This window comes from Ovis aries, chromosome X, assembly GCF_016772045.2.
Source record: "Ovis aries strain OAR_USU_Benz2616 breed Rambouillet chromosome X, ARS-UI_Ramb_v3.0, whole genome shotgun sequence".
In the NCBI taxonomy this organism is placed as follows: domain Eukaryota; kingdom Metazoa; phylum Chordata; class Mammalia; order Artiodactyla; family Bovidae; genus Ovis; species Ovis aries.
The window spans coordinates 28,556,997-28,584,903 of NC_056080.1; the positions used below are offsets into that span (position 1 = coordinate 28,556,997).

Here is a 27,907-nt window from a genome sequence, read left to right on the forward strand (position 1 = left end):
TTCCTCTCTCTTATCCTCCTGGTCACCTCTGTCTACTTCCTCCCTCTCCTCTTCCCCGTATAACTCTGTAAATACCTCTGAGCGGTCCAGACTATAGAGCGCACATAAGGAAGTGACTACTGGCTAGCTTGCTCTCTCCTCTCTTGATCTCACCACATCTCATTCCAGTTACCTCTAACTATCCCCTCCATCTTCTCTTCTCCTTGTAACTCAGTGAACCTCTCTGAGTGTCCCTCAAGGTGGAGAAACTTTTCATCTTTAACCTAGATGTTTTATCATCGGTGCTGTATAGATGGAGAAGTCTAGAGGCTACTGTGAAAATAAAACTGAAAACCAGAAGCAGGAAGCTTAAACCCAAAGCCTGAAAACATTAGAGAACTCTTGAATTCAGGGGACATTAAACAATAGGAGCTCATCAAAAGCCTTCATACCTACACTGAAACCAAGCTCCACCCAAGGGCCAACAAGTTCCAAAACAAGACATACCACGCAAATTCTCCAGCAACACAGGAACACTCCCCTGAGCCTCAATATACAGGCAGCTCAAAATTATCCCAATACCTTTGATGTCTCATAACCCATTACGGGTCACTCCACTGCACTCCAGAGAGAAGAAACCCAGCTCCACCCACCAAAACTCCAACACAAGCCTCCCTAACCAGGAAACCTTGACAAGCCACTGATAGAACCCCACCCAAAGTGAGGAAGCTCCATAATAAAGAGAACTCCACAAATTATCAGAATATAAAAGGCCACCCCAAACGCAGCAATATAACCAAGATGAAGAGACAGAGGAATACTCAGCAGGTAAAGGAACAGGAGAGTTGCCCACCAAATCAAAACAAAAGAGGAAGAAGTAGGAATCTACCGGAGAAGGAATTCCGAATATTGATAGTGAAAATGATCCAAAATCTTGAAATCAAAATGGAAACACAGATAAATAGCCTAGAGACAAGGATCGAGAAGATGCAAGAAAGGTTTAACAAGGACCTAGAAGAAATAAAAAAGAGTCAAAATATAATGAATAACACAATAAATGAGATCAGAAACACTCTGGAGGCAACAAATAGTAGAATAACAGAGGCAGAAGATAGGATTAGTGAAATAGAAGATAGAATGGTAGAAATAAATGAATCAGAGAGGAAACAAGAAAAACGAATTAAAAGAAACGAGGACAATCTCAGAGACCTCCAGGACAATATGAAACGCTCCAACATTCGAATTATAGGAGTCCCAGAAGAAGACAGAAAGAAAGATCATGAGAAAATCCTTGAGGAGATAATAGTTGAAACTTCCCTAAAATGGGGAAGGAAATAATCACCCAAGTCCAAGAAACACAGAGAGTCCCAAATAGGATAAACCCAAGGCGAAACACCCCAAGACACATATTAATCAAATTAACAAAGATCAAACACAAAGAACAAATATTAAAAGCAGCAAGGGAAAAACAACAAATAACACACAAGGGGATTCCCATCAGGATAACAGCTGATCTGTCAATAGAAACTCTTCAGGCCAAGAGGGAATGGCAAGACATACTTAAAGTGATGAAAGACAATAACCTACAGCCCAGATTACTGTACCCAGCAAGGATCTCATTCAAATACGAAGGAGAAATCAAAAGCTTTACAGACAAGCAAAGCTGAGAGAATTCAGCACCACCAAACCAGCTCTCCAACAAATTCTAAAGGATATCCTCTAGACAGGAAACACGAAAGGGTGTATAAACCCGAACCCAAAACAATAAAGTAAATGGCAACGGGATCATACTTATCAATAATTACCTTAAACGTAAATGGGTTGAACGCCCCAACCAAAAGACAAAGACTGGCCGAATGGATACAAAAACAAGACCCCTCTATATGCTGCTTACAAGAGACCCACCTCAAAACAAGGGACACATACAGACTGAAAGTGAAGGGCTGGAAAAGATATACCACGCGAATAGAGACCAAAAGAAAGCAGGAGTGGCAATACTCATATCCGATAAAATAGACTTTAAAACAAAGGCTGTGAAAAGAGACAAAGAAGGCCACTACATAATGATCAAAGGAACAATCCAAGAAGAAGATATAACAATTATAAATATATATGCACCCAATATAGGAGCACCACAATATGTAAGACAAATGCTAACAAGTATGAAAGGGGAAATCAACAATAACACAATAATAGTGGGAGACTTTAATACCCCACTCACACCTATGGACAGATCAACTAAACAGAAAATTAACAAAGAAACGCAAACTTTAAATGATACATTAGATCAGTTAGACCTAATTGATATCTATAGGACATTTCACCCCAAAACAACGAATTTCACCTTTTTTTCAAGTGCTCATGGAACCTTCTCCAGGATAGATCACATCCTGGGCCATAAATCTAAACTTGATAAATTCAAGAAAATCGAAATCATTCCAAGCATCTTTTCTGACCATAATGCATTAAGATTAGATCTCAATTACAGGAGAAAAACTATTAAAAATTCCAACATATGGAGGTTGAAAAGTATAATTATAAATTTGACAAAGGAGCAGCTTTATTTTTAATGCACTTCATCTGTGCATTATGAATGGTATGTTCAGGTCATGCTTTTGTTTTTTTTGCATTCATTTTCCATTTTTGTGGAATTGGAGCAAACTCATCCAATGTATCGGTGAAAGTTAAAACTGTACTTGAAAATGAAAGAAGGCATTATTTTTAAAGAGTAAGTATAAATAAATCATCAAAACTTTAATACTCTTCCAAAAATAGTCTAAAAACATACTTACTTCAGTCTGTTGTTTCCCCAAGTAGATGCTTTAGATTTCAATAAGAAAAACTAACCAGACCAATGTGTCCATTCAGCAATTTTCAGGTTCATAGAGCCAACTTTGTTAGAATCCTAAATTTAGAGACAGGTGGGAGATCCATGGGTCCTCCCTGGTGGCTTAGATGGTAAAGAATCTGTCTGCAATGCAGGAGACCCGGGTCAATCCATGGCAACCAGCCAGGTTAACCAAATTCTGTCAAATGTACCAACACTTAGTCGCAAATAAGCACGAAAACTGTTGCTGAGCTTAGGCCTTTAAGTCTTCACTCTCAATCTGTAGGAACTTCTAGTCACCATGATAAATAAGAGATGTTCATCATGAGGACAATCAGCCAACCTTCCATTTAGATCAGAGAACAGAGTCTTCCATGAAATAGAGTAGAGGGTAGACCAAAGAGAGTTTAGATCGATTCCTAGTGTGCTTATCTGAAGGTATTAGGCTCCTGGTATTGCCAACGACTTAGTGGCTCAGACGGTAAAGCATCTGTCTACAATGTGGGAGACCCGGGTTCGATCCCTGGGTTGGGAAGATGCCCTGGAGAAGGAAATGGCAAGCCACTCCAGGACTATTGCCTGGAAAATCCCATGGACAGAGGAGCCTGGTAGCCTATAGTCCATGGGGTCGCAAAGAGTCAGACACGACTGAGCGACTTCACTGTGCCTTATTCATGGTAAGGCCCATAAAATCTCCCTAGCTATCTGAACATCTTGAACACCACTTATTTCATCAATGAATAATTATTTTGAGCATGTCTTTTTTGAGTTCATGAAACCTCTAGTGTAGCTTTTGATAATGATACTTGAAATTCTCATATAACCATTTTTAAAGTGTGAATTTTTATTAGGGAACCAAAAATGCTCTCCACCTTAGATATGAATCAAAGTTAATTTACAGATACATAATTCACAAGGAAGTGAACTTTTTGTTAGTGTAGTGTTTTACATTTTCTTTAATTGGAGAATAATTGCTTTATAATATTGTGCTGATTTCTGCTGTATAACAGAGTGAATCAGCTTGATGTGTGCTGTGCTTAGTTACTCAGTTGTGCTCAACTCTTTGAGACCCCATGGACTGTAGCCTGCCAGGCTCCTCTGTCCATGGGAATTCTTCAGGCAAGAGTACTGGAGTGGGGTGCCATTCCCTCCTCCAAGGGATCTTCCCATCCCAGGGATAGAACCCAGGTCTCCCACATTGTAGGCAGATTCTTTACCATCTGAGCCATCAGGGAAGTGAATCAGCTATATGTATACATATATCCCCTCCCTCTTTAGTCCCCCTACAACTCCCCATCCCATCCTTCCAGGTCACCACAGAGTACCCAGTTGAGCTCCCTGTGCTCTACAGCAGCTTCCCACTAGCTCTCTATGTTACGCGTGGTAAATATGTCAAATTTTACCATGTCATTGCTACTCTCAGTTTGTCCCACCTTCTCTTTCTCCCGTGTGAGAGAGAGTGTATGACTTGTGTCCACAAGTCAATCCTCTATATTCCTGCGTCTTTATTCCTGCCCTGCAAATAGGCTCATCAGTTCCATCTTTCTAGATTCTGGAAAGCTCTGGCCTCTGATATTCACATATGGTTCTTCGATATCCAAACCTCAAGTCATATGTCACACTGATTTGAGACCTTCTCTACCACCTTCCCTCAGATATCTCAGCAACACCTCCAGCCAGGCACTCTTTACATCCATACCTGCCTTCTATTCTCCAGAGTATTTTTCACCACCTAGAAGTTTCTTATTTGTGTTGATTGCTTTCTGTCCTTGTACTGTGAGTATAATATAAATTCAGTAAAATCAAGAATCTTGCCTCTTTTCTGCTCAATTTTATATACTTTGGCACATAGTAGGAGTCCAATTTATTGAATAAAGGAATGAGGACTCCCACCTGGCAACGTTCTTCTTTTCAGAAAGGGAGAAACAATGTGACTTTTTCTTTTTCTTTTTTTTTTTTGATGGAGCAAAGGTGTTTTATTCAAAATAGTGTAGGTATATTCAATGTGACTTTTTCCAGTGTGGTTCAGGTCCTTGGTAATATGCTGACTTGTGCGAGCTGTTCTGAGAGACCCAGAAAATGGTCCACCATGCTTAGGTCCAATTCTGACTATAGTAACTGCTCAAGGAGCCACCAGGGCACCAATAGGATCACTCTGAGTGTTTCCCACTCCCTCAGCCTGCCCTCCTCATCCTTCTGTTTGATAAATCACTACAAGAGGAAGAAGCTGCCGCTGCTGCTACTGCTAAGTCGCTTCAGTCGTGTCCAACTCTGTGCAACCCCAGAGATGGCAGCTCTCCAGGCTCCCCCATCCCTGGGATTCTCCAGGCAAGAACACTGGAGTGGGTAGCCATTTCCTTCTCCAAAGCATAAAAGTGAAAAGTGAAAGTGAAGATGTTCAGTCGTGTCCAACTTGTAGCAACCCCATCGACTGCAGCCTACCAGGCTCCTCTGTCCATGGGATTTTCCAGGCAAGAGGACTGGAGTGAGTTGCCATTGCCTTCTCCACAAGAGGAAGAAGAGTGGTATCATATTCAATGACAAGGATGGCTGGTGACCATTTGCATATTTCCAAAGAGAATCCAAAGTCACTGACTCAATCTCAGAGCCCTAGACCAGTGGTTCTTAAAGACCAGCAGCATCACCACCACCTGGGAACTTGTTAGAGATGGTTACTCTCAGGACATGCAGAATCTGAAACTTTAATTCTGTTTGAGCAAGCCCTCTACTAAAATACAAGATCTCTTGTGCTACGGCAATACTGCACAACCTCTGTTGCACTTTATAATCACCTCAGTTCAGTTCAGTTCAGTCGCTCAGTTGTGTCCGACTCTGCGACTCCATGGACTGCAGCACACCAGGCTTCCCTGTCCATCACCAACTCCCAGAGTTTACTCAAACTCATGTCCATTGAATTGGTGATGCCATCCAACCATCTCATCCTCTGTCATCCCCTTCTCCTCCCACCTTCATTTTCCAGAATCAGTGTCTTTTCAAATGAGTCAGTTCTTCGCATCAAGTGGCCAAAGTACTGGAGTTTCAGCTTCAGCATCAGTCCCTCCAATGAATATTCAGGACTGATTTCCTTTAGGATGGACTGGTTGGAACTCGTTGCAGTCCAAGGGACTCTCAAGAGTCATCTCCAACACCACAGTTCAAAAGCATCAGTTCTTCGGTGCACAGCTTTCTTTATAGTCCAACTCTCACATCCATACATGACCACTGGAAAAGCCATAGCTTTCACTAGATGGACCTTTGTTGGCAAAGTAATGTCTCTGCTTTTTAATATGCTATCTAGGTTGGTCATAACTTTTCTTCCAAGGAGCAAGCGTTTTTTAATTTCACGCTGCAGTCACCATCTTCAGTGATTTTGGAGCCCCCCAAGTATAGTCTCTCACTGTTTCCACTGTTTCCCCATCTATTTGCCATGAAGTGATGGGACCAGATGCCATGATCTTAGTTTTCTGAATGTTGAGCTTTAAGCCAACTTTTTCACTCTCCTCTTTCACTCTCATCAAGAGGCTCCTACCAAGAGCCACCTACCAAGCTTTAAAATTTCTCATTCCTGAGCGTCTCTGCTAGAGGTTCTGATTTAGTTGGTCTGTCATGGGCCACGGCTCTGTTTTAGTTTTAAGTTCTCCTAGGTGATGATGATAGATCTCCCAAGTTTAGAACACTCCCCTAGTATGGGAGCAGGGTAATTTCTAAGGGTTTATCTTAAGTACTTGGCAGAGGTTCTTCCTGGAAAGGAATATAATTTGGGATTCAAAAATTGTTTGCCTCACAGTTTTACAGTAGGGGAGAGGGGAAATGACTTGGCCTAAAACACAGCATAAGGTTATAAATGCTAGTATTATATAGCCTCATCCAAAGCATCAGTTCATAGGGAAGCATATTAAAGCAATGTAATGTTCAAAACCAAGTTCCGTGGTAAGCATCCGCTGTAATAGAATGACTTATTCCAGAAGGGAAGTTTCATTTCAGGGAGCTTATCATGATATCAAATATGTTTTGAGTTAATGAAAACGCAGGAAGCACCAAGTTAATAGGGCAATTTTAAACCATAAAACCTAATTTAACTGCACTAAGAATGACAATGCTCTACACAAAGGAAGTTTCACAACCTGATTGATCAAATGGAGAATTACTAGGATGCTTTGTGGCATTTCTTTTGAAGAAGAAAAGTTGGCTGGGAGAGGCAGGCTTCTTTAGAATACGGTTATTTACTTCTTAATTAAACACAGAATGATTAAAAAGAGATTTCACTTTAGAAGGCCACAGAACTGCTTGTTTGATAAAATTGTTGTATGCCTTGAGACTCATTTTCATTTCAATTCCTTATGTTTGTTTCAAAAATTTTTAAATAGAGGTTCTTCCAGTTCAGTTTATATATTGGGTTTTTTAGTTGTTGTTAGAAGTAAGAAAACATTTGAATGATGAGAGAAAATGTGTTCATTCTTATAAAAAAAAAACCCTTATTTTGTATAATACTGAAACTATCCCTTTTGATATACATAACTATATTTTAGCTGCTTAATTTCAAATTGAATTATTTAGTTGAAAAATTAAAAGTCAATACTAATGAAACTGAGCTATTTGTTTCTCTCATTTTATGGATATTTTATAAAACATAAAACCAGCTGTTTCATTATAATTTTCCTGAATTGAATCTCCTTAAGGGCTCTGCTGAAATTATATTTGATCAGTAGCTCTTTTAAAACTTCTCCTATAAAATTTTCTTCTTAGTAGTATTCTCTTTATGTATAAAAACTCATACCACTGTTGTGTGTGAAGAGCTTATGTTAGGTCTTCTGAGTTCATTAGAATGCCATATTATGGTTTCCAGAACCAATTAGGCCAATTACTAAACAGAGTATAAAAAATGTCCTACATGCAACAAGTAGTGTGCTACAAGTGGTTCACCTTTCTAATTTTGTAATTAGTTTTGGAGCATAATACATTTAGAAAGTGTGAGTAGTTGAATTTAGAGTTAAAATAGTTTAAATGAAATATTACAAATTTAGTTCCTCAGTCACACTAGGTACATTCCCAGTGTTCAGTTGCCATATGTGACTAGTGGTTACTGTGTTGGACAAAATATGGAACACTTCCATCATCACTGAGTTCTACTGAGCAGTGTAGGATAGGCCTGATTGTTAGAAATATTTTTTAAAAAGTGTTGCTTTCTGGAATATAATAGAATAGTTGTAAGAATTCTTAAATAGAATCAAATGAAATATTAGATAAGGAAATATTATGCCACATATGGACTATTTCTTATAACAACTAACCCTCTAGAAGAGCCCTGAGTGCATTGCACACACCATTTCCTATCAGAGTTCGTTGCCTGGAGCTGTTAGACATCTCAGCTCTGTAACTAGGTCATAAGGGTTTTGAAGGCCACATCTTTTAGCCAGTGTCCTCACAGCACTAGCACCCAGAAAGAGTGTTGTTGTGCATAAAGGGGGCACTCAACGAATTATTGCTAAAAGCACCACAGCAATGTGGAGCAAGGAGAGACTCCATAAATACTGACTGTGTACTTGAACAGTAGTTTGTGCCTCCTGACCCAATCCAGCACTCCACTGTATGGTCATACTGAACATTACTAAGCCATGTCCTCCCTCTGAGTCAGATGCTTCCTGGTAGAGTCACAAAAGCAATGTTCTCTCAACCACTCCCTGCACTAGAAGTTACCTACACTAACACAGAGCTCCTATTCCCCATCATAACCTCCTTACACTCAGTCTAGAACCAGCCACTGAATATACACTGGCTCTCCCTGTTTCTCATGATTTAATTATACACCTTAAATTGCAATATGGCTACCTCCCAAAAGTTTACCCATCTTTAGTTGTCTCTACTGCTTTCCTTATTATGGGAGATTGATACTCCAAATACACACACACACACACACAACCACACACTCACTCACTCACATATACATAAAACCAGTGATGAACTCTCTCCCAAACTCAGTAATATCATTTTATTTCAAAATATTTGCAATGTGTAAATTTCACAAGATACTGACCTTTCATTTAGAATTTAATTTAAGAAAGATTCTTCAGAAAAAAGTAATCTTTGAATGTTAGTTTAAAACTTTCAGAAGCACACACAAACAGCTTCATTTCTAGATTCAAGCAAGGCAAATATTTGCAAGTATTTTCTAATCTTTTTATGATTATTTAACTCAGAATAGCATATCTCTTTTCCCACTAGATGGTATGTATTGAAAAGGTACTGAGATTATTGAAAAAGAAGGTAGGATTGGAAGTATTGACATGATTGTGGTCCGAAAATCTTCCCTTAATACATTGCCTGTGTTTTTGAGACAGATGTTTGGAGGACATGTTTTTTTAGGGTGGAACCAGCAGAAGTGTAAAGCTATGGCTGGACACCTGTTAAGCCCTTCCATGCCATCTGCTTACAGGAATGTACACATGACCTTAAAATGGCTGCTACTTTTGGAGGTCATTTACTAGGGTTGAGACTATACCTCCCACAACCATGAGACTTAAAAAGAGATTTATCTCAGAAGGCAGTGTTGTCTCTAAGCATGAGCTTCATTTTATGAGCTGAGCTCAAAGTCCCTGACATTTAGAAATGACAGTGTGTTAATGTGAGGTTCTTTTGAATAATCCTTCTTGGTTTTATCAACTTTGTAAAATGTTACGAAGTGCAGTATTCAGTTTATGAAATGTTTTAACTGTTGAGAATGTGATATTGACCAGAAAGGATAGAGTCTTTAGGGAAGATTAATCAAAGATAGTTCAGTGAGTGACTGTTTTAAAACTAGAATGGTGGTGGTGGTGTTTGATGGTTTTGAAGAGAGATAAAAGGATTCTCTAGTTGTTGTTTTAAGATAAATGTTAAATTTTATGTCCTTTAAAAGGTTTTATATCATAACATTTTATGTTAGGAATTACAATGAATCAAGGAAATGTTTTTTAAAATATTCATTATTCATAGTTAAGGGAAATATAATTCTGCTATCTAAAAAGGAATTTAATGACTTCCAATACATCTTAATGTTAAACACTTATATGATTTTGGAATAGTTCTTGGAAATTTTATGAATGAATATCCCAAGAATGTGCATGTTTCTGTGTGTACAGATATGTTTGTCTGTGTTTGATTTAATGGAAGCCATGGACAAATTACTATCCCATATTTGAATAACTTGCTCAGTGTAAGAATCACTGAAAGAAAATAGGCATAGAAATTTTTAATAACTAGCTTCTAGTAGACTCATCAGAGAAAAATTGTGATAGAGGAACTGAGACTTAAAAAAGCAAGCTTGGTAATGTCCTATTTTGGTTTATATGAGAAAGAAAAAATTAATTTAGCTTTTAAAATTATAATAACATTAACAGCAATAAAACACACCAATGATTTTGAAACTACCTGAGGTTAAGTACCAGGGTTTTTTTGTTTTGTTTTATTTTGTTTTGTTTTGCTATCATTCCAGTTCCTTAAGGACCAATACTTCAGTAAAAAATCATAAAAATCAATAACTAGAAATGGTAATTTTTTTAAGAAAACAAAGCCATACAAAAGTAGCCAAGGATTTTTATTGTTTCATTCAGAAGATGTTATCAGATTGCTATAAAAGTTATTAAATGCTTACCCTCACTTTATATACTTCTTTTATGGAAGAACAATAAAAACAATTTGTAGACTAGCTCTGGTCTGTGGCCACATTTTAAATAGAATTGCTCTACAGCACCATGTATTAAACTGAGGATGTGGGTATATTCTCAGTGAGTTATGAAATACCTGCAGAAAAATAGTATATATTTATATATTAGGTATATCATATTTTATTTTGATGATAATATTAAAAATAGTATAAGTGCATTCTTTATTATCTGTCTGACCAGAAAGTACCAATGCATGATATAAGTGTCCACATCTGTGTTTGTGTTTTCAATCAAGTCGGCCACAAGTAATATTCTAAATGTCAAGGTCTGATGAATAAAGACAAGAGGATAAATAAAGAATGTGATATTTTGGAGAGTCACTTTTGTTAAATGGGAAAGCTGGGCCTTGAATAAAGTATTTTAATTCCAACTTTAATATGCTTTATTTTAGTTTTAATACAAATGCATACCATAAATGAATTGACTTATGGGAATCTTTCATTTTGAAGCAGATTTTATCACTTCATACCGTATGAGAAACTGATAAAGCCAGACCCTTAATTCCACTGTTTTTCTATCACAACTTACATAATATTTTCCCCTGTACTACTTTATTTGTATAATTGCACATTTTAATGCAAAAGTAGAAGCCAGTAATCAAATATTTGTGAACTCCACCTTTGACTCAATGAGGAAGCACATTAAATGTAAATATTAGAGGCATGATCCATATTCTCAAGGTTTTTAATTTTCCTTCTTTTTGGGGGTATGTAGGCAAAGAAGAGTTATAAGCATGTAAATGCAGAATAAGATTTTATTTATCAGTAGGGCAACTTATGTATTAATATTTCATAAATAAATATATAAGGAATTCAGAGAAGAGGAGGCTCAAGCTCAATTTGAGCTGGCTTCATCAATGGTAGCCTCACCAAGGAGCCCAACCAAACTTCAGTATGAATTGTGTTTCCCTCCTTTAAAATAAAAAAAACATAGATGTACAGTTGACCCTTAAACAGGACAGGTTTGAACTGCACAGATCCACTTACACACAGATTTTTTTCAATAAATATGTATGACAGTGCTACATGGTCTGTGGTTGATTGAATATATGGATGCAGAACCATGGACATGTAGAATCCACTGTAAAGTTTTATGTGAATTATTGACTCTGTGAAGGGTCAGCACACCTAACCCCTGCCTTGTTAACTGGTCAACAGTATATTATGGCTACTTGAATGATTTTCTAACACTGAACATCTGAACATTAATTGTGATGTAAAAATAAACAGAAATGGTATGGACCTAACAGAAGCAGAAGATATTAAGAAGAGGTGGCAAGAATACATGGAAGAACTATACAAAAAAGATCTTCACAACCCAGATAATCATGATGATCTGATCACTAATCTAGAGCCAGACATCTTGGAATGTGAAGTCAAGTGGGCCTTAGAAAGCATCACTACGAACAAAGCTAGTGGAGGGGATGGAATTCCAGTTGAGCTGTTTCAAATCCTGAAAGATGATGCTGTGAAAGTGCTGAACTCAATATGCCAGCAAGTTTGGAAAACTCAGCAGTGGCCACAGGACTGGAAAAGGTCAGTTTTCATTCCAATCCCAAAGAAAGGCAATGCCAAAGAATGCTCAAACTACTGCACAATTGCACTCATCTCACATGCTAGTAAAGTAATGCTCAAAATTCTCCAAGCCAGGCTTCAGCAATATGTGAACCGTGAACTCCCTGATGTTCAAGCCGGTTTTAGAAAAGGCAGAGGAACCAGAGATCAAATTGCCAACATCTGCTGGATCACTGAAAAAGCAAGAGAGTTCCAGAAAAACATCTATTTCTGCTTTATTTACTATGCCAAAGCCTTTGACTGTGTGGATCACAATAAACTGTGGAAAATTCTGAAAGACATGGGAATACCAGACCACCTAACCTGCCTCTTGAGAAATCTGTATGCAGATCAAGAAGCAACAGTTAGAACTGGACATGGAATAACAGACTGGTTCCAAATAGGAAAAGGAGTATGTCAAGGCTGTATGTTGTCACCCTGCTTATTTAACTTATATGCAGAGTACATCATGAGAAACGCTGGACTGGAAGAAACACAAGCTGGAATCAAGATTGCAGGGAGAAATATCAAGAACCTCAGATATGCAGATTACGCCACCCTTATGGCAGAAAGTGAAGAGGACCTAAAAAGCCTCTTGATGAAAGAGAAAGAGGAGAGTGAAAAAGTTGGCTTAAAGCTCAACATTCAGAAAACAAAGATCATGGCATCCGGTCCAATCACTTCATGGCAAATAGATAGGGAAACAGTGGAAACAGTGTTAGACTTTATTTTTTGGGGCTCCAAAATCACTGCAGATGGTGACTGCAGCCATGAAATTAAAAGACACTTACTCCTTGGAAGAAAAGTTATGACCAACCTAGATAGTATATTCAAAAGCAGAGATATTACTTTGCCAGCTAAGGTCCATCTAGTCAAGGCTATGGTTTTTCCTGTGGTCATGTATGGATGTGAGAGTGGGCCTGTGAAGAAGGCTGAGTGACAAAGAATTGATGCTTTTGAACTGTGGTGTTGGAGAAGACTCTTGAGAGTCCCTTGGACTGCAAGGAGATCCAACCAGTCCATTCTGAAGGAGATCAGCCCTGGGATTTCTTTGGAAGGAATGATGCTAAAGCTGAAACTCCAGTACTTTGGCCACCTCATGCAAAGAGTTGACTCATTGGAAAAGACTCTGATGCTGGGAGGGATTGGGGGCAGGAGGAGAAGGGGACGACCGAGGATGAGATGGCTGGATGGCATCACGGACTCGATGGACGTGAGTCTGAGAGAACTCCGGGAGATGGTGATGGACAGGGAGGCCTGGCGTGCTGCGATTCATGGGGTCGCAAAGAGTCGGACACGACTGAGTGACTGAACTGAACTGAACTGAAAAAATAAACTAAAAACTTTTGTAGATCCCACTAGTTTAGTAATAAAGACTCTGGCAATTAGTTGTTTTCCTTAATGATTGCAGAAAACTGATTAAATTGCAAATCTTTTATTTGTAGATGAGTTTTCAGTATATCTACTTTTTATATAATGTCATTTCTCAGTGACAAAATATTACTTAGTGAAGGATTTGGGAACATATTAAAGTTATTTAGCATTCATTGCCATGGTACATGGTGAAATATGCACTTCCATTTGTGCAATATGTCAATCACCTTGACAAAGGAAATGGCTGTAAACATTTTATTAATGAAGAATTTCCAGGGTCACATTGTAGCAGATGAGTTGGGACTGATATAGTTTCCCCAAACATCCCATTAAAATAGCTACCCATAAACATGTGCTGGTTTGCAATGTGATGTGCCGTGTAAACGTTTCCATTTAGGGAACTGTCCAGCATTAGTACTAAAACTACTCCACTTACTTTGTGCATATGCCAGGACTGAGTAAATCATTTCTCATCGGAAAAAGGGTCTATACCTAACTTTTCTAAATAGTATCTATTAAAATTGTCCTATATTATAAGAGAAAGGAAAGATTTTCCTGAAGGTTAAAAGTAGCAACATTTTTCTGACAGTATGTTCCCACTAAAAGAGGTGAGAAATTTAGAAGATATCTTGGTGTCCTCAAAAAGAAGTAAGAATACATGATCACTATTAATTAAAAAACTGGGAACCCTAGGGAGAAAATTTAACGATGAAGGGCAGAGGTGCAAAAGAACTTGTTAAAACAAGAAAGGAATGAGAGGAAAATCAAATGCAATGAGGAATCTAAAAGCTGCATTTAAAGGTATTATAATATGAAATGACAGAGAAAACTGAACAAATTGTAGCAGTCAATGAAGCAATGTCTCCAGAATACAAAGTAAAATAAAAATATATAAGACAATGAATGAGTTGTAGGAGGCAGAAAATAGATATGTAACCTCATAAACACATCTGATTTAAATGAAGAAACCATAAAATCAGAAAGTGGTCAGTATATTTGCAACAAATAATTACAAAGATGCAATAATGGGAGTGATGTAGTCCAGGAACATGGCTGCAGTTCCTGAAACAGTCTTACGACCTAACTTCAATGCTGCTCTTCCATAAACAGAAGCATACTTGCCCCTCCAGGGACCCACCCAATGGGCTAGGCAAAAGTCAGGTCTATGGGCACCCTTGGTAATAGGTCCCAAGACACGACTGTTCCCTGAAGCAGATTTGAACATGCAAAAGAAAACTCAGTGACCCCAAAGACAAGCCATTTGAAATTATCCAGTTGGTAAAAAAAGAGTGAAAAAGAATGAAAAAAACCTACGTGATTTATCAACCACCATCATGATAACTAGTATATGCATTAAGGGAGCACAAGAAGGAACAGAGAATGAAAAAGGGTCAGAAAGCTTATTTAAAGAAATAATGAGGAACATCTTCCAAAATCTGGAGAAGGTAATGAACATTCAGATCCATGATGTTCAGAGAACCTCTAGTAGGCTGAGCTCAAGACAACTTCAGTGAGACACTGAGACACATTATATTGTCAACAATCTAAGACAGACTTCCAGTTTCTGATTCCACACGTAAGGAACTTGGAGGATGCCTCTCCGTCTTCACAGCAACTAAAAAGCTGAACAGACTGAAAAACCAACAGCTCTTCATGGGTCCCCAAGAGAGATGAAGAAAGAATAAAGACAAAGACAAGGAAATACAAAAGAGTCTGGCTCACCAGAGCGGAAACTCATGAATAATAACTGCTACAGAAAACAGTACTGGGTAGGAAAACCTGAACTGTAACTAACAATAAGTTATCTTTTCTGACCACAGTGATACAAAACTAGAAGTTAATAACAGGAGGAAAGATGGGAAATTCACGATTATGTGGAAAGTAAACAACACACTTCTGAAAAATCAATGGAGCAAAAAAGAGAAGTGAAATTAGACAATACTTGAGATGATTAATCATACACTGAAGAGATATCTGCACTCCTGTGTTCATTGCAGCATTAGTCATAATAACCAAGATATGAAACCAATGTACGTGTCCATCAGTGAGATGAGTGGATAAAGAAAATTATATACATACACACTGGATTATTATTCAGGCGTAATAAAGAAATCCTGCTAATTGCAACAAATGGATGAACCTGGAAAACATTATGCTAAGTGAAATAATCCAAGTTTAGTTCAGTTCAGTCGCTCAGTCATGTCCAACTCTTTGCGACCCCATGAATCACAGCACGCCAGGCCTCCCTGTCCATCACCAACTCCTGGAATTCACTCAGACTCACATCCATCGAGTCCGTGATGCCATCCAGCCATCTCATCCTTGGTCGTCCCCTTCTCCTCCTGCCCCCAATCCCTCCCGGCATCAGAGTCTTTTCCAATGAGTCAACTCTTTGCATGAGGTGGCCAAAGTACTGGAGTTTCAGCTTTAGCATCATTCCTTCCAAAGAAATCCCAGGGCTGATCTCCTTCAGAATGGACTGGTTGGATCTCCTTGCAGTCCAAGGGACTCTCAAGAGTCTTCTCCAACACTTCAAAAGCATCAATTCTTCAGTGCTCAGCTTTCTTTATAGTCCAACTCTCCCATCTAGCTCAAAAAAAAAAAAAGGTAACTATGCAAGGTAATTTATGTTAATTAGCTTGATAGTGGTAATCATTTCACAGTATGTATGTATATCAAAACATCATGGGAACATTCCTGGAGGTCCAATGGTTAAGACTTTGCCTTCCAATGCAGGGGAGACAGGTTCGATCCCTGGTCTGGGAGCTAAGATCCCACATGCCTCATGGCCAAAAAACTAAAACATAAAACAGAAACAATATTGTAACAAATACAATAAAGGCTTTAAAAATGGTCCACATTAAAAAAAAAAAAAACCTTAAAGAATAGTGTTGTACACATGAAATACATACAAGTTTTATTTATCAATTATGTCACAATAAAGATGCAGGAAAAATATGGGTCTAACTTATCTTAAGATGAGCAGACAAGTTAATGGATAGGACAAATGACCCTGAATTAAATAAGTTAAAAATATAAGTATTCGTATATACACAGACACACATATATAGAGACATACATATATGTGTGTATTTTTATATAATAATTTAAGGAGCTTATATGAAAAATGAAACCATAAGACATGTGGAAAAGTTACTGGCTAATGAATCTCAAGATAGATAACAATTTTCCATGATTATTTTTTAATTAAAAAAGAAGAGAGGTGGTCCTCACAAGAGCAAAGATTCTGACCACATTAAAAAGAACAAAATCAAAAGATAAAAAACTTAATGACTAACTAGGTTAAGTATATTCAACAGGCATGAAGGGATTGAATTTCTAATACAAAAATTGTTCTATAAATCCACTTTTTAAAAGCAGCAAAACTGTGCTCGCTTCAGCAGCACATATACTAAAACTGGAACAATACAGAGAAGATTAGCATGGCCCCTGTGCAAGGATGACACGCAAATTCATGAACTGTTCCATATTTTTATGAAAGAGAAACACCCACAACCCAGATTACTGTACCCAGGAAGGATCTCGTTCAAATATGAAGGAGAAATCAAAAGCTTTACAGACAAGCAAAAGCTGAGAGAATTCAGCACCACCAAACCAGCTCTTCAACAAATGCTAAAGGATCTTCTCTAGACAGGAAACACAGAAAAGGGTTATAAACTCGAACCCAAAACAACAAAGTAAATGCAAATGGGATCATACTTATCAATAATTACTTTAAATGTAAATGGGTTGAATGCCCCAACCAAAAGACAAAGACTGGCTGAATGGATACAAAAACAAGACCGCTATATATGCTGTCTACAAGAGACCTGCCTCAAAACAAGGGACACATACAGACTGAAAGTGAAGGGCTTGAAAAAGATATTTCATGCAAATGGAGACCAAAAGAAAGCAGGAGTAGCAATACTCATATGAGATAAAATAGACTTTGAAATAAAGTCTGTGAAAAGAGACAAAGAAGGACACTACATAATGATCAAAGGATCAAGAAGAAGATATAACAATTATAAATATATATGGACCCAACATAGGAGCACCACAGTAGGTAAGACAAATGCTAAGAAGTATGAAAGGGGAAATTAACAATAACACAATAATAGTGGGAGACTTCAATACCCCACTCACACCTATGGATAGATCAACTAAACAGAAAATTAACAAGGAAACACAAATTTTAAATGATACAATGGACCAGTTAGACCTGATTGATATCTATAGGACATTTCACCGCAAAACAATGAATTTCACCTGTTTCTCAAGTGCACACGGAACCTTCTCCAGGATAGATCACATCCTGGGCCATAAATCTAGACTTCATAAATTCAGAAAAATTGAAATCATCTCAAGCATTTTTTCTGACCACAATGCAGTAAAATTAGATGTCAACTACAGGAAATAAACTATTAAAAATACAGACATATGGAGGCTAAACAACACACTTCTGAATAACCAAAAAAATTACAGAAGAAATCAGAAAAGAAATCAAAATATGCATAGAAATGAATGAAAATGAAAACAAAACAACCCAAAACCTATGGGATTCAGTAAAAGCAGTGCTAAGGGGAAGGTTCATAGCAATACAAGACTACTTAAAGAAACAGGAAAGAAAATCAAATAAATAACCTAACTCTATACCTAAAGCAACTAGAAAAAGAAGAAATGAAGCACCCCCCAGGGTTAGTAGAAGGAAAGAAATCATAAAAATTAGGGCAGAAATAAATGCAAAAGAAACAAATGAGACCATAGCCAAAATCAACAAAGCTAAAAGCTGGTTCTTTAAGAAGATGAATAAAATAGACAAACCATTAGCCAGATTCCTCAAGAAAAAAAGGGAGAAGAATCAAACCAACAAAATTAAAAATGAAAATGGGGAAATCACAACAGACAACACAGAAATACAAAGGATCATAAAAGACTACTGTCAGCAACTATATGCCAATAAAATGGACAACTTGGAAGAAACAGACAAATTCTTAGAAAAGTATAACTTTCCAAAACTGAACCAAGAAGAAATAGAAAATCTTAACAGACCCATCACAAGCAAAAAAATCGAAACTGTAATCAGAAATCTTCCAACAAACAAAAGCCCAGGACCAGATGGCTTCACAAATTTAGAGAAGAGCTAACATCTATCCTTCTCAAACTCTTCCAGAAATGCAGAGGAAGGTAAACTTCCAAGCTCATTCTATGAGGCCACCATCACCCTAATACCAAAACCATACAAAGATGCACAAAAAAAGTGGCATGGCTGATTCATGTCAATGTATGGCAAAAACCACCACAATATTGTAAAGTAATTAGCCTCCAATTAAAATAAATTTTTTAAGAAATGAAAAGAAAAAGAAAAAAGAAAAGCAGCAAAGTACATGATTGATCAGGTTAAAAAATGATAAGAATAAATAAAATGGTTAAGAAATTTCTGGACTGTTTTCAACATCATGAATAATTTGGTAATCAAAGATATGCTAATCAAAATGATAAGATTATAATTTTTCCTGATAATATTATCAACAGTTTTGTAAAATAGACACCTTCATATCCTGCTGCTCAGAGTAAGATTAGTAAAACTTTTGTGCAACACCTACAGGGAATTTTAGGTCTAAAGGTTCACAAACATGATCTAACATTTCAAATATGAGGAATATACCCTTAAGAAAGTAATTAGACTCTTACAAAGACTTACGTAATAGGAGCTTTGTCCCAGTGGTATTTATAGTAGCAAAAAATTTAAATTACCCAAATCACAAGCAATAGAGTAATTATGCCATGATCATTCAATGAAAATTTAAGATGCCTTAATAGTATGCAGCATGATAATTTACTTTTTTCCAATAAGTGAGCTGTCCCTTTTTTGTTGGATTAGGAATTTTTTTAAAAATATGATCTCACATATAATTTTAACATAGCAGATAAAAGCAACATTGTATTAGGGTAAATTTATTTAATGATTACTAATCTTTTAAAATTTATTGAGTTGAAATAAAGCTTATCATATTATTTTCAGTAATGCTCCATGTGTGTTTGAAAAGCTTTCGTGTTCTGAAATTGTTGGATACATTAGATCAAGCTAGTTGGTTGCATATCTCAAATTTTATATATTGTGCTAATTTTTCTTTTTTTTTTTTTTTTTTTGTTTTTGCCTGCTGTATCTATCAGTTGGCAGGAGGAATTTTGAAAACATTTACTCACCTGGCCTATTTGTGTATTTGTCTTCACAATCTGTCAAGTTTTTTTTAATATATTTTGACAGTGTATTTTGAGATGCATAATTTTATAGTCTCAGTATGTATTCTAGATATGTCTTTCTGATAAGATGAAATTCTTACTATTATATGGTGGCCTTCTTTATATCTAATAATACCTTTTCTTTAAAGTCTATTTCATGTATTTTAATATTGGCAGGCCAGCTTCATTTTATCTGTATTTGCTATATATGAATATTTTATATTCTATTTTGTGCACTTTTAATTTAGATGTGCCACTTATGAAGACATTTAGTTGGATTTGATCTTTCCGTTCCTGTCTGAAAATCCTTGTTAACTAGAATTTTTAGTTAATTTTTAATTGGTATTTACTGGAAGAAATGAACAGATTATTTGAAAAGTTCAATCTTCCAAGACTGAACCAGGAAGAAATAGAAATTATGAACAACCCAATTACAAGCACTGAAATTGAAGCTGTGATCAAAAATCTCCCAAAAAACAAAAGTCCAGGACCAGATGGCTTCGCAGGAGAATTCTATCAAACATTTAGAGAAGAGCTAATGCCTTCTCCTTCTAAACTCTTTCAAAAAAATTGCAGAGAAAGGAACACTTCCAAACTCATTCTACGAGGCCACCATCACCCTGATACCAAAACCAGACAAAGGCAACACAAAAAAAGAAAGCTACAGGCCAATATCACTGATGAACATAGATTCAAAAATCCTCAACAAAATTTTAGCAAACAGAATTCAGCAACACATCAAAAAGCTCACACACCATGATCAAGTTGGGTTTATTCCAGGAACGCAAGGATTCTTCAGTATATGCAAATCAATCAATGTGATACACCATATTAACAAATTGAAAGATAAAAACCATATAATAATCTTAAATTCAGCACCCAGTTATGATTAAAACTCTTCAAAAAATGGGCATAGAAGGAACCTATCTCAACATAGTAAAGGCCATATATGATAAGCCTACAGCAAACATTTTTAATTGGTATTTGGAATCATCTCTACCATATTTTGTGCTTTCTATTTACCTGACATTTTTTATGTGTCTTTTTCTCTGACTTTTTTCCTTCTTTCATACTGACTGAGTTTAGAAGTTTTATACTTTATCTCTGTTCTTTCCATTATATCCTAGAAAATTTGCATATACACTTAATTTAGGGAAGTTTACTTTTAGCTATATATTTATTCTCCATCAGAAAAAAAGTAAAAACTTTGGAAGACTTTGTTTCTGCTGCTTTTCTCAACTTTTCTTATTGCTGCTCAGTATCTTAGACTTTTTTTAATTCATGAAAGGTGGATTGTTATTGCTTTATACAGCCAATATTTGTTTAGGTAGGCACTAGACTGGAAGTTCCATGAAGGCAGGAATTTTCATTGTGGTAGTTATTCTTTGCTATACTTCGAGTACTTAAAACAAGGCCTACCACATAGTCATTACTCATAAATAATTATTGAATCTGTTGATTGAATATACTCAAGTATTTAACACTTTTTCTCACATCATACCTTCCTGTATCCCTCTGTAATCATTTTATTAGTGCCTGAAGATTAATTCTTTATACTTTCCTTCAGGGAGGGTTAACTGCTACCAAATTCATTCTGTCTGTTGTCTAAAATGTTTGTATTTTTCATTCATGAAAGGTACATTTAGTTCTAATTTCTTCTCAGCGCAGTGAAATATTATTCCACAGGCTTTTGACTTCCATTGCTGACTCTGAGAATTTGTTTGTAAAGTTCGATATAAGTACTCTTGAAGGTATTCTGTCTCTTCTCTATTTTAAAAGTTTTCTCTTTGTATTTAATTTTGTATAATTTCATTATACATACCCTTCAGAGGATTTCCTTTTATTTATCCTTTCTGAGAGTCATTAGTGTTCATGAATCTGGGAATTGGTATCTTTCATCTGTTATGAAAGTTCTCAGATGTTATCACTTCAGATATATGTCAGTCCCATTCTTGCATTCTTTTTCTCTTATGCAACTCTGCTTAGAATAAGACATATCTTCTTACTTTATTCTCCATATCTCCAGCCCTATTTTATATTTTCCATGTTTTTGGTTTTATTCTGCATTGTAGAATATATCTTCAAATCTAAATTTCAAATCACTAATTATTTCTTTAGATGTTTGTAATCAGCCATTAACCTAAACATTCAACTATTCAATCATTTTTATATTCAATGATAATATTTTTATTTCTGAAAGTTATAGTATTTTCATTTCCAAATCTGCTTTGTCATTTTCCATAGTCTCTTGCCTCTTATTCATATACTCACCGCTTCCTTTTCTTTTCATAGCATGTTAAACATACTTTATACTCAGTCTTTAATGATTCAAATATCCCAGTAATTTTTTAAAAGTTACTGTCTATATTTTCTTCTGGTTCTCAGTATGCTGCCTGGGGAGGACTTCATGATGGAATGTTGAGTAAGCAAAATAATACACAACTTAATTGTTACATTCAAAGACAAAGAAGACAAACTAAAATATTTACAATTGTTAGTAACCTTAGGAAAGTGGAATTGCAGGTAATTTTTATTTTCTGTTTTATTCTTTTATTCATAGTCCATATTCTCTACCATGAATATGCATTCACTTCTCTCACAAAAAATATTTTAGAAAATGACTCGAAGGAACTTTCCCAAATAATTCCTTTTATCTTTCAATAAGATGGCTTTTTAAAGAATCCTCTCATAGAGGATTTCAAGCAGGTCAAGAAAATTGTTCCAAACTGCTGAGAGTCTTATGATGAATGTGACAAGGTTATATTCCAACTTTTGACATGTTCATCATTAATGTTTCACTGGTCCCTGGCCTGTCTGAATGAAGAGATGAATTCATTAGAGATGGGTAAATAAAAAAGTGATTTTCTCTCTAAATTAATATAATGACACACTTTCATGATGAATTTTCTAAATCATTTCAGGTTATACCTTCCTCTCTGTGAGTTCAATTATCTTTGTCATAAAAATCTTTTTTTTCCCATAGACAACCTTTACCCATTTTTCATAGCCTAATTTAACTGTAAAGCTGTTAACATCCCATTTTAAAGCTGATGATAAATTGCCTTTTAACCTATTTGAAATTTTTGAAATTAGGTGGTATAATATTCATAGATATAACCTTACCAATTATGAGAAGAAAAAAATGAAAACATAAATATGGCTCTAACCTTGAAACCTGACAGGCGTTTGGATAAGAAAGAGATGAGCTTTTTCATGTATTTAAATTTGTCTAGACTCATAGCCCTGTGTGTCCCTGTTATGATTAGACCTTCTTAACATTTGTCTCCTACTAAATGTGTGGGAAACATATGTTTCCTATTGTTGGTGACTCAATAAAAAAAATTGCATAATCTAACAAAGTTTCAACAGTAAAGAAAATTAACATTAGCATTTCCTGGTTATTTGTATATATGCTTCACACCTTTTTCTTTGTAAGCAATCAAAATAGTGTGAAAATTCAGACTGAGGCTTAGAACAACAGTGTCTCTTACCCTAAGTCTCTTAGAAAACGTCCCTAAAATTAATCACAGTGAGCACCATATCTTATATTTTAAATGAATACCTTCTAACACCTTTTTAAATTATACCATGCCATCTACTAACCAAATCCATTATTCTGACATAAAATAGTAAGTAACTTGTAAAACCATAAGAAGAATATCTTTTTAAAAATTAATGTTTGGGGCTTTTATTTTTGTGAGCCATTATTTTCTAGCATTTTAACAATTCATGTGTATTCCAACTATCAATGATGCATGTTCATATACTATTTTTTTAAAAGGGCTTTTTTCTTCCTTTTTCTGACATTTGCTTCTACCCCATGGTTTTTGTTGTAGTAATCCAATATCATTTTGTAAATGAAGTTCTGCAGTACCCTGTATGATAATATCATTTATCCTTCTGTCTTGTTACCAAGAACTTAGTGCGAGGGGTTTTATTATAGTCATTTATTCTCTCTCTGTCTTTCTCTCTCTCTCTCTCTGTGATACATTTGAGAACATTAAAGCCCCAATCAGGTATTTCAATTCCTATATGCCATCTCAACTATAATTTGGGAACAGTGGGAGCATAGGACACATTGTCCATTTCTTCCTCTTTGCTTTTGCACAATATCTTTTAGCTTGAATGGAGTCATCTTCTATTTCCTGCACAATTAGCATAGCATTCACTTCAGTTTCAGGGATCCCTTAGCCTGCTTTGGTGGTATCAGCCTGTTGGCCTCATAGATTACAACACATCTCACAGTACGTATTTCTTGGTTGTCCCTGTATAATGTGGCTGGTGAAGTTACACTTGCTTACCCATTTTGTAGAAATACTTCCCAGTTGATCTGCACTGTACCTGTGGCTCATTTCCCTGGGTTAGTAAAACCCTTAACTGGAAGGAGTGTGAGATATAATGCATTTTCTTAGCACATTCTTGGTAGCAAGTTGGCTCTAAATGTGCTGTGTGTCTCTACATTGATGTCTCTATGGGAAATCCCATTTAATTTGAGTTACAAGCAGCAAAGATAACAGTAATAGCATAAATGCAAAGAACTTTTAGAGGACAAAAATTTCAGATGATTCATAAGAATTAAGGTATTTTTGGCTACAAGTAACAGAAATTGATTCCAACTGACTAAAAAAAATAAAGAACAGAAGATCTTACTTGACTGGAAGGAAGTTCAGTGGTGGAGTGGGCTTCAGGGCAGAGGGATTTAGCAATGTCATCAAGGGCCCCAGTGCTTTCTATCTCTCTGCTAATAATTCCAAGTGTGGCTTTATCCTCTGTGTAGCAGGATGACTGCAGCAGTCCTCAGCATCATATCTACATCCAGTAATATCCAGGGGACATTCCTATGGCTATCTCATAGGGGCAAGGAATTTTCCTTTTCTCACTGAAAGAATTCCCATTCAGGTCAAAATGGGAACATATGCTGATTCCAGAACCAATCATAGGCAAGATTACTCTTGAAAGAATCCCTTCCTAAAATTGGGGTGAGTTCAGTTTCCCTTGAGACCTATGGCTACATGGAATTAAGGATATATCTAATTGAAATTGAGTTTCTAAGATACAAAAAAGTGGATAAATGAATGCTAAATAGACAAAAATAGTCTCTACTACCTGGTTGTATCGCTAACATTGGACCCTGAAAAAATACAGAGGGAAATGAGAGTCACTGTGGCCAACTTGCTATGATCAGCATATGTTTTCTGAAGCATAGGTTGACAAAAAGAAAAGGACAATGAGATTGCCTATATTTTAGCCTGAAGCTCACATAATTAATATAATTCTTTGGTGAGCAGATACTAAATAGCTTGGCTCACTCAACATCCTTTCTATCCCCCTTTTCCTGTTCTTTAGTGATTGTAAAGTACTGTCCTTGATTTCACAGCCTCTCCAACAGCTTGCATTGGCCATGAGCAGAGTTATGACCAATGACGTTTAAGAAGTCACTGGAACAGGCTGCCTTTCCAGGAAATAAATGTTACATTTGGGTATGGTGTTCAGAAGTACAATGTCTGCCTTGAAACCAGGAAAATAAATGTCACATATTAAACATGGTGGAATAAGAAGGAGCCTATGGTCTCAATGGCATCACTGAGCTGCTCGACGATGAGCAGCCCTGATCTATCTAGCCTCAGGGTTATGTGAGGACATACCAGTCACAGTAGTAGCTGAAAGTGATAGTAGAAAATATAGATTATCCAAATCATTTCTATACATGTATTCATTTTATCTCACTGAATTTAGCCTTTTGTTGTTTCCCAAAGGCCAAATTAGAGAAATTCCTTAAATAGCATGTATCACAAATACCTTAACTAGTAAACCCAGGAAACCAACTAATCATGCTCTTGGTGCCTAAGCAGAGATAATGGCCATTTATATGAATAAAACTTTGCAGGCACAACTGCCACATGAACCATCACAAGCTTCACAAATCAGCAGTCCAGTTTGAGCCCACATGTCAGACTTACTGAAACACTGACTGCAACTTAAGTGAGCAAACAACAGTTAATTATATTTTATCATGTAAACTGATCCTGAGATAGGTCTGAAAACATTAATATGCATGAACGGGGTTATATGACATCAAGGAAATGAAGATTTATTTAAGGATACTTTGTTCAACAATAATATTTGCGCTCCATAACAGTCAAATAGTAAGCAGACTGTCTTCTTTTACTTGGTTAAAAGCACATTGCTTAGAAAATAGAACTTTTGGCTACATGCAACCAGATGATAAAGATGTTAGCTGAAGGGAAATTTGTTCTCTACCAATACATAAAAAGTACCTTTAAAATACACCATTATGGCACAGAGAAACTATTTTTAGTTTAGTATTGCAAACTCCTCAACTACTTTTATACCACAGTTTCATTCCATTTGCTTCTCAACTCTTCCTACTGGGACTTCTGCAGTCTGTTGAGGGTTTCCATTACCTTTGAAAAACAAAACCAGCAATCGTTTTTCAAAAGACATTAATGTTGTCAGTATATAATTATTGCTGGTATTAAGCACTCAATATGTTACTGAATGTAATGCACACACAGACTGCCTTCCCATTGGGATAAACTAACATTCCCACAAAGGGGGGAAAAAAAGGTATTAAAAGAAAGACTTTTTAAAAGTTCTCCACTATAAATGTGATCTTAGGTAAAATTGGGACAAAGAGGTCCCTGTGAGATATTTTACCAGAATAGTTCTGTTACAGGTAAGGTTCTGCTATATTTGGAATCTGATTTCCATCAAAATAGCTCATAATTGTCTAATTTCCTACAGGTAAAACAGAAATGGAAGGATGAATCTAGATAAACATGAAGGGGCTTTTGTCCATGCTCATTTACAAAGTTGGGCTTCCCTGGTGGCTCAGATGGTGAAGAATTCAGTTGCCAATGCAGGAGACCTGGGTTTGATCCCTGGATCTGGAAGATCCCCTGGAGAAGGAAATGACAACCCACTCCAGTATTCTTACCTGAGAAATCCCATGGACAGAGGAGCCTGGCAGCTACAGTCCATGGGGTTGTAAAAGAGTCGGACATGACTGAAACGAGTAAACAACAAACAAATTCATAACCTTAAAAGTGTTAATATAAGCTGCTTCATGGTACATGGATAGTTTATTCTCCTCAGGAATACCAACCATTAACATCGTATATCACAAGAGAAAGATAAAGTGTTCAGGATTCAATAATATACTGGGGAATCTGTCACTAATAGATGTATGTAAAATTCAAAGACAGTGACTTTAAAATGTTTATATTACTATTTTTAGCAGTGTAATCCTTTCTTGAAACCAGAGATACAGAGAAGCCAGTGCAGAATACAGATAAAAACAGAGCTTATGGTACAGCAGAGCTGGCATTTAAAGTCTGGCCTTCTTAGCTCACACATCCCCTGAGCAGGCTCCTGAGGCACCTCTGAAGAAGTATTAGAATCCATCATAAGGTCCCAAAGACATTTGAGACACTAATGTTTCCTCCTCTATCCCTAATCATTGTACCTATTTTAGCTTCCCCGTGGGGATGATTTACATGGCCAAGAACTGGGCAGAAGGATCCCTCTCCTGGGACCAATACAGTATTGTAAAGAAAAAAAATAAAATTTAAAAAAATAATAATAATTAAAAAAAGAGAGAAATCATCAGTGGAAAAATAAATAAATAAACTGCACTTCCTATTGTCTCTCTAGTCCTCTTAAGATATCTGATTAGTGGTATACAGGGGGTGTCTTAGGGTTCTTTGGAATTTCCTAATTGGAAATTCCAACTCACACTTACTGTTTTCATAGCTGTATAAAGTTGATACTGTTATCAGATGACTACACAATAGAGATCTTTTTAAAAATATTGATTTACTTATTTGGATGTGCCAGATCTTAGCTGAGACCTGCAAATTCTTAGTTGCAGCACGTGGCATCTAGTTCCCTGACCAGGGATTGAACCCAGGCCCGCTGCATTGGGAGCATGGAGTCTTAGCCACTGGTCCACCAGCGAAGTCACCCCAAAATAGAGATCTTTTTCCCTTCTTTTTTTCCCCTGTTTACTTTTTCCCATGTATCATATAGCACCGGATACTCTCGTAGTCAGTGTGTACGTGGTACACATACACATGTGTTTCCTGACTTGAAGTTTAAAACCCTCCAGTTAACTTCGGGCCAATTCTGAGACGTCCACAGAGCTTATATTAGTATTGCTTTAAAACCTTGCTGTTGAAACCTATAAAAACAGTGTGAACTTTAGA

At 36.5% G+C, this 27,907-nt stretch overlaps 1 protein-coding gene and 1 non-coding gene across 2 annotated transcripts in view; both read left to right on the plus strand.

Moving 5' to 3' along the window:
- IL1RAPL1 (interleukin 1 receptor accessory protein like 1) overlaps positions 1 to 27,907 on the plus strand; it is a 1,455,753-nt gene that overhangs the window by 1,255,345 nt on the left and 172,501 nt on the right. The window lies entirely within an intron of this gene.
- On the plus strand, positions 16,825 to 16,931 carry LOC114111862 (U6 spliceosomal RNA). The gene has a single exon (XR_003587595.1). It is a non-coding gene; the product is annotated as a U6 spliceosomal RNA (small nuclear RNA).